The following is an 8,526-nucleotide window of genomic DNA, read 5'->3' on the forward strand; positions in this document are numbered from 1 at the left end:
TTTTTTTTTTTCCCCATAGGAAGTGTGTCTTGGGCTTTTCCCTTATTATTTTCTCTACTTTTTTTTTTCCTCTTCTTTTTTTTGGTGGTGGGGGTGCTCATGTTTAAATGAAGTTGCTTTTACAACACCAAAGACTTAATCATTCATTTCCTACATAAAAGGTAGCTACTTTTTTGCATGGACCTCAAGCATATTGTAGTATAGAGGTGGAATTTAAGGAAAGGTATTAAGCAGGCTGTGTTGTAGCCTATGAACAAATAATATATTATCATTTATCTTGAATGTATCATAGATAAGCTGCTATATAAAGATTGCCACTTCAGATAGCTGTGAAATTAGGTGATTAACTAGTTGTTACTGAACCTTCTAATTTCTGTGTAAGTCTAATTACATGAAACAGAAGTTGGTGTTTTGATTTTTTACTTTGCTTCTCTGTTTTAAGTGTCATTGCAACTACTGTATTGTAAATGATGGAAAATAATTGCATATGTTAAAAAATATGAAACTTTATAAAGTAAAAAAATAAATAAAATTTTTAAATTAAAAAAAATAAAAAAACCTTGCATAAGATACAGAAATGGAATTTTTCTTTTTTTTAATTTTTAAAAAATGTTTTTAGTATTTATTTTTGAAAGAGACACAGCGTGAGTAGGGGAGGGGCAGAGAGACACAGAATCTGAAGCAGGCTCCAGGCTCCAAGCTGTCAGTACAGAGCCCGATGAGGGGTTCCACAAACCTTGAGATCATGACCTGAACTAAAGTCGGTTGCTTAAATGACTGAGCCACCCAGGTGCCCCTGGAAATGAATTTTTTTCAACCAACAATACCCAGGTACTTTCTTTCTGCTTTAAGCCAAAACACATTAGAAAATAGATATTTATAGGGACGCTTGGGTGGCCCAGTTGGTAAGCATCCGACTCCAGCTTAGGTCATGATCTCACAGTCTGTGGGTTCCGGCCCGACGTTGGGCTCTGTGCTGACAGCTCAGAGCCTGAAGCCTGCTTTGGATTCTCTGTCTCCCTCTCTCTCTGGCTCTCCCCTGCTCGTACTCTCTCTCTCAAAAATAAAAAATAGGGGCACCTGGGTGGCTCAGTCAGTTAAGTGCCTGACTTCTTCACCAGGCCCAGGTCATGATCTCACGATTTGTGAGTTCAAGCCCTGCATCAGGCTCTCTGCTGTCAATGCAGGGCCTGCTTCAGATCCTGTGTCTCCCTTACTCTACTCCTTCTCCAGCCTCTCTCTGTCTCTCAAAAAGAAATAAATATTAAAAAAAAATAAAATAGAGATTTATACTAGACTAAATTATAGAATGCTTTCTGTCTTAACTTAAAAGGATTCACAGGGCTCCTATGTTGCTCTGTCAGTTAAGCCTCCAACTTCAGCCCAGGTCATGATATATAGGTTCTATGGGTTCAAGCCCCGTGTAGGGCCCTGTGCCGACAGTTCAGAGCCTGGAGCCTGCTTCAGATTCTGTGCCTTCCTCTTTCTTTTTCCCTCCCCTGCCCGCACTCTGTCTCTCTCTGTCTCTCAAAAGTAAATAAACATTAAAAAAAGAATTCACTATTGGACTGCCTTAAAATCTGGGTTTCGTACTGAATTTTAAAGTGGTTTATGTTGGCCCCAAGAACACATCTATTATGTAAAATAAGGTATTTATTCATTCAAGCCAATTAGCAAGTGGTGTTTATAAAGTACCTAACTGTGCCAGGTGCTCTATGATTTTTTAGAATAATAAGTACAATATAAGCGGTCTTCCCTACTGACAAGAAGCTTGCATCTTAGTTGTGGGCACAAGGCAAGTAAATGAAACAACCTGAAAGTGAAACAGTATATAATGAAGCTAAAATGTACAGTATGGAAAGTTTGCAGGATATGGATAATTAAAATGGCAAGTGAAGGGGTGCCTGGGTGGCTCAGTCGGTTAGGCGTCCGACTTCAGCTCAGGTCATGACATGATCTCACAGTTTGTGGGTTTGAGCCCCGTGTTGGGCTCTGTGCTGACAGCTCAGAGCCTGGAGCCTGCTTTGGATTTTGTGTCTCCCTTTCTCTCTGCTTCTCCCCTGCTCATACTCTCTCTCCTCTTCAAAAATAAACATTCAAAAAAATATAAAAGGCAAGTGAAAAATTTTATGACATTCAAACATCTTTGCACTAATTTTATTTGTATACTTTTTGCTTACTGATAGGCTACCAATCCAAATGAGAAACTAGGCTAGTCATTTGGCAAGTCTGTAAGAGTTTTGACGCCTCCTAGTGGTCAGTCTTAATAGTACGGAAAGTCTAAATTTCCTGTTCTGCAATAACTTTTGATGGAGAAATTTTTAATTTAAAACTACTTTTCAAAGTTTTCTTTGAATAACAGGGACCACATAGTATAGTGGTTAACACATAATCTCTGGATCTACCCTGCCACAATTCAAACACCAACTTTGCCACTTACTTGAGCCTGGGCAGGCAAATGACCCTTAATCTTTCCAGGTCTCAGTTTCCTGTCTGTAAAATGGGAATAATAATAGTACTCTATTAATGACATTGTTATAATTAACCTAGCTAATATTTGTAAAGTACTTAGAATAGTGCCTATCACACAATAAGCATAATATAAATGTTTGCTAAATAAGTCAAAACAAATCACAATAATCACAATAAAGATCATCCTTATATTTAAGTTTACAATAATTTATATTTTTACTAACTTGGAAAAATTATTTAAATTCTCTGGGCTTAAGTTTCTTTAATAATAAATAATTATATACCAGGAAAAAATTTAAAATAGACTATGTACATATGTATTTAAGACTTTTAGAGAAGTTTTATCAACATGCCCCACAAGAGACAACATTTGCTACATCTGATAAATCTATTGACACGACATTATCATCCAAAGTCCATTGTTCACATTATGATTCACTCTTGATGTTGTACATTTTGTGGGTTTGGACAAATGTTTTCCAGAAGGTCAGATAGTTGAAATCAGAGTATGTAGCTTTTTCAGATGCTCTTCTTTCACTAGTAATGTGCATTTAAAGTTCTTCCATGTCTTTTCATAGCTCATTTCTCTTTAGTGCTGAATAATATCCCATTGTTTAAATGTACCACAGTTAACTTATACATTCATCTACTGAAGGACATCTTGGTTGCTTCCAAGTTTTGGCAATTGTGAATAAATCTGCTGTAAATATACATGTTCATATTTTTGTGTGGACATATATTGTTAACTCCTTTGGGTAAATACCAAGGACCATGATTGCTAGATCATATAAGAGTATGTTAAGAGCATAACAGTATATGCCAAACTGTCTTCCAAAGTGGCTGTACCATTTTGCATTCCCATTAGCAATGAATGAGAGTTCCTATTGTTCCAATCCTTGCCAGAATTTGGTGTTGTCAGTGTTTGAATTTTGGCCATCATGATAGGTATGTATCTCATTGTTGATATTTTCGTATCACTGGTAACATACAATGTACAGCATCTTTTAATGTTTATTTGCCATCTGCATATCTTATTTGGTCAGGTGTGACTATGTTTTTAAATAAAATTAAATTTTAGAGAGAAAGTGTGAGTGGGGAAGTGGGGCAGAAGGAGAGAGAGAGAAAGAGAATCTTTTTAAAAAATTTTTAAATTTATTTTTGAGAGAGAGAGAGAACGCAAGCAGAGGAGGAATAGACAGGGAGGTGCCCACGCACCAGAGTCTAAGGGTCCCTGAGTAGGGGGTTGGTGTCGGTGAAGTATCTACAAGAAAGAACACAGACAATGTGAATGGTGGAAGAGACCACACTTTACTGTGAAACTTGGTGTCTTATATACCATAGGTGATTACATTTTTCTTTTAATGATTACATTGTTTGTAACTTCTTAGGAATCACATGTTTTAGAAGAGATCATTGTTTTCACGGAAGAGAGAACAGAAAATCAAAGACAGGAATGAGGTACAATACAGAAGATCAAAAAACATAATTCATCACTCAAAATACATCAGCGGGGGTCTTATTTTGTGTATATAGTATAATATCAACCGAAGCTTAAGAGAAGACTATTCTTCTTTAAAGATGAACAAGAATGACTTATGGGTAAAGTGCCCCTGACGAGGAAGGGAGTTTCAATCAGAAAGTCTGCCCATTACTGAAACCACAATTACCAAGAAGCATAAATAATAGGAGAACTAACCCCAGTATCTGATCCGTTTAGGTCAAGCAGTCAAGCGCACACATTTTCAAGTAGGTGGAAGCAGGGTCCCAAAGGCCACACAGCACTGTACCCCACTCTCCCAGGACCTATGTTCTTTTTGTCCTGATCCTCAAATGGGGGAGGGCCAACCGTTATCCAGGGTAGCGCCTTCCTAGACAAAGCTAGGGACTGTGATTACATACCCTCCCCCAGGGAGGCTTTGCCGTCACAGTGGAATCTCCTCCGCAGGCTTTTTGGCTGGATGGGCCCCAACAGGGAGGCACAGAATCCGAAGCAGGCTCCAGGCTCTGAGCTGCTAGCACAGAGCCCAACCCAGCGCTCGAACCCAAGAACAATGAGATCATGACCTGAGCTAGAGTCGGATGCTTAACCAACTGAGCCACCTAGGTGCCCTCAAAAAGAGAAAGAATCTTAAGCAGGCTCCACTCTCAGCATGGAGCCTAACACAGGATTCAATCCCACAACCCTGGGATTACGACCTGAGCTGAAATCAAAAGTTGGACACTCAATCGACTGAGTCACCCAGGTGCCCTTGGGTGTGACTAATTTTTAGGACAGTTTTAGATTTATAGAAAAATTGACAACATAACCCATAGAATTGCCATATACCTTACACTCAGTTTCTCCTATTATTACCATATTATATCTGTATTGTACATTTGTTACAATCTATGAACAAACATTGATACATTATTATTGACTAAAGTTCATAGTTTATTCATATTTCCTTAGTTCTGACCTAACATCCTTTTTCTGCACTAGGAGCTCATTCAGGGTACCGCATTGCATTTATGTTTACAGGTCTCCTTAGGCTCCTTTTGACTATGACAATTTTTCAGACTTCCCTTGTTTTTGATGCCCTTGACAATTTTGAGGAGGACTGGTCAAGTATTTTGTAGAATGTCCTTCAATTGGAACTTGAGGTTTTTCTCATGATTATATTGGAGTTATGGGATTTGGGGAGGAAAATCACAAAGTGCCATTTTAATTACATCATATCAAGGGTGTATACTATCATCATGATTTATGACTGTTGTATTCACATTGATCACCTGGCTGATGTATTTTTTGTCAGATTTCTCCACTCTATGGCCATTCTGTTCTCCTCCCTTTCCATAATCTTTGAAGGGAAGTCATTATGTGCAGCCCTCATTTAGGGAGAGGCATTTATGCTCCCTCTCCTTGAGGGCGGTCTATGTAAATTATTTGAAATTCTTCTGCATGGACAATTTATCTCTTTTCCTTCATTTATTACTTCATCTAATTATTTATATTAGTATTACTCATACATATTGATTTTATTATTTGGATTATTATCTAATATTACTTTCATCTATCTATTTATTTGCCAACATTTTTCCACCTTTGGCTACTGGAAATTCTTTCAGTTGGCTCCTCTACTCCTCTTTATTTATTTATTTTTTTAATGTTTTACTTATTTTTGATACAGAGAGAGACTGAGCATGACAGGGGGAGGGGCAGAGAGAGAAGGAGACACAGAACCGAAAGGAGGCTCGAGGCTCTGAGCTAGCTGTCAGCACAGAGCCTGACGCAGGGCTCAAACCCATGAACCTGATATCCGACCTGAGCTGAAGTCAGAGGCTTAACAGACTGAGCCACCCAGGCGCCCCTCCTCTACCCCTTTTTTAAAATCATATCCTTGCTTTCCTCCTCCCTGCTGGCTGGAATGCAGAAGTGATGGCTGAAGCTCAGGCAGCCATAATGAACCATGAAGAGAAAGCAACATGCCAAAGATGCCACGGAGTAGAAGGTACCTGGGTGGGGTCCCTGCCCTTGCAGAGCACCATGCCAGGCTGGGACCTCCAGCCTCCAGATTTCACATCTAAGAGAAATAAACTCCTGTTTTGCTTAGAAAAAATAAAATAAAATAAAATAAAATAAAATCATATCCTTACTCTTTGGCACTACAGCATGCTCCAGGCTCACCCTGTGTACTTCCTGCCCCAGTCCTCACAACAGTCATTTCTTCAAAGAGCCCTAGTTCCTTTCACTGGAAAATGATATTAGAAACCAGGATCTGGGTGTTAGGTGTGTTCACGCTAGGGGTGTCATTTCTTTTAGGACTTCTCAGTTAACAGACCAAAGAAATATATGTTTATATAGTTATCTATCTATCTATCTATCTATCTATATACACACACACATATAATATGCATATAATATATGCATCTATATTAGCTAAGCCTGAGTTCCTACTGATGTCTTCAACTCTAATCCATTACCACATGGATTTATTCTAGCCTCCTGCTCGTGCTCATTTAGTTTTCACTCCAACAAGATATTTGGCTCCCACCACCTACCATCCCTTTACTCAACTGCCTAGTTCCAGTATACACATATAGCCGTATTGTTACCCCATGCTACCAACTAAAACAACTTTATAAAAGAGATAGTGTTCTTTTATGTAATTTCTGTTGCCTTCAGTCTTATAGATTCCATTCGCTTCCCATTTAACTTAGGGTCAGCACCACTTCCCCCTGTCTCCTTCAGTGAGGTTGTTTCAGAACATTGTTAATAGTTAGAAATACCTGGTCTACTTTTCCTTCTGGAGTTCTATGACCTCCTAAATAATTTTATGTTCATTCTTCTACATTAAGCTTCACTCTTTGTGTCATATAGTTCTATAGGTTTTGATGAATGCATAATATGCATCTACCATTAAAGTATCCTACACAAGAGTTTCACCTCTATATATGTCACCTGTGCTTCACCTCCCTGCCCCTCCACCCCAGAGCCCTGACAACCACTGTTTTTGTCTCTATAGTTTTGGCTTCTTCAAAATGTCCTATAATTGGAGTCATGCAGTGTATAGCCATTTTAGACTGCCTATTTCCTTTAGCAATATGCATTTAAGATTCCTCCTTGTGGGGGTCCCTGGGTTGCTCAGTCAGTTGAGTATCCAACTTCAGCTCAGGTCATGATCTCATGAGTTCAAGCCCCGCATGGGGCTCTGTGCTGACAGCTCAGAGCCTAAAAACTGCTTTGGATTCTGTGTCTCCCTCTGCCCCTCTCTTGCTCATTCTCTCCCTCCCTCCCTCTCTCTCTCTCTCTCTCTCTCTCTCTCTCTCTCTCTCTCTCTGACTCACACACACACACACACACACACACACATAAATAAATATTTGTCTTTGTGGCTTGGTAGCTTATTTCTTTTTATCTCTGAGTAATATTCCATTATAGATGTACAATTTATCCAGTCAGGCAGCATTTTAATAATTGAAAATGAAGAGATAAAGAAAAGAATCATGTATACCCCAGAGAAGCTCATGTCTTTGGAGTTGGTGGCACATACAAATTACAGCATGGTAAGAGCTATGTTACATGTATAAGCAAAGTGCTATGGGCACCCATAGGAGACAGCAGATGTGTACTGGGAATGCAATGAGGTGTAGGTACAGTGAAAAATTGGCATTTGTCCTAGGTCCTGAAGAAAAGGTAGGCATTTGAGAGTAAGAAAGGAGAAGGAAAATGATTGGTGAAAAGAACCTGCCAACAAGTATTGCAAGAACATGAGAGAGATGGTCTTAGATGCTGGAAAACAAGTGCATTTTTTCTGATCTGTATGCATGACTTCAGAGGTGGATTTGCAGGTCAGGAGAAAGGGCTTTGTGGTGCTCTTTCTCTTGGATAATAGCAATAACAATGGCTCTGACTTAATGAGCACCTGCTATCATGTGCTAGGCACAGTAGTAGGCATGTTACACATACTTTTCCCTCACAGCATTAGATTTTTGTGTGTGTAACACACATACATGCAAAAATATGGAAGGATGCCTTCATTCTTTCTGTTGGAAGTTGATACTACTGATGGTGATTGCTATTAAGGTGTGTATGAGTGACTAGAGATACTGTCTTACATGTACAAGGAAAGACTGCCTTTTGAGGCCTCTTCTTCTCTAGGCCTCTTTAAGAAAGCCATCACATTACCAACTGCTGTGTTCTGTGGAGGTGCCGACCTCTTCTGTCTGATCCAGGGATCAGACCTCCAGATCACCTCATCCTCTTCTTTACCTCTCAGATTTTATATTTACCTAATCAATCCCAGAAATGAGTGATAATATGAACTGGGATCAGAACTGGAGGACACCAAGATTTTCTTTCAATAAAGTAATAAAATAAGGTCAACTTTCTGTGGACTCTGCTCCATGAAGTTCTCTTAAGAAAGCCAAGACATTTTAGCCACTCTGACTGGTGTGAAATGGTATCTCAGTGTGGTTTTGATTTGTGTTTCCCTGATGATGAGTGATGTTGAGCATCATTTTATGTGTCTGTAGGCCATCTGGATGTCCTCTTTGGAGAAGTGTCTGTTCATATCT

At 39.2% G+C, this 8,526-nt stretch overlaps 1 long non-coding RNA gene across 1 annotated transcript in view; it reads right to left on the reverse strand.

Annotated features, from left to right (window-relative positions):
• The window catches only part of LOC115300009, a 22,393-nt gene that overhangs the window by 13,274 nt on the left and 593 nt on the right, over nucleotides 1-8,526 (reverse strand). The window contains exon 2 of the long non-coding RNA XR_003912459.1: nucleotides 2,441-2,493. This is a non-coding gene — a long non-coding RNA (uncharacterized LOC115300009). The remainder of the gene's footprint in view (nucleotides 1-2,440; nucleotides 2,494-8,526) is intronic.

The sequence above is a fragment of the Suricata suricatta genome, chromosome 8 (assembly GCF_006229205.1).
Source record: "Suricata suricatta isolate VVHF042 chromosome 8, meerkat_22Aug2017_6uvM2_HiC, whole genome shotgun sequence".
Taxonomy (NCBI): Eukaryota; Metazoa; Chordata; class Mammalia; order Carnivora; family Herpestidae; genus Suricata; species Suricata suricatta.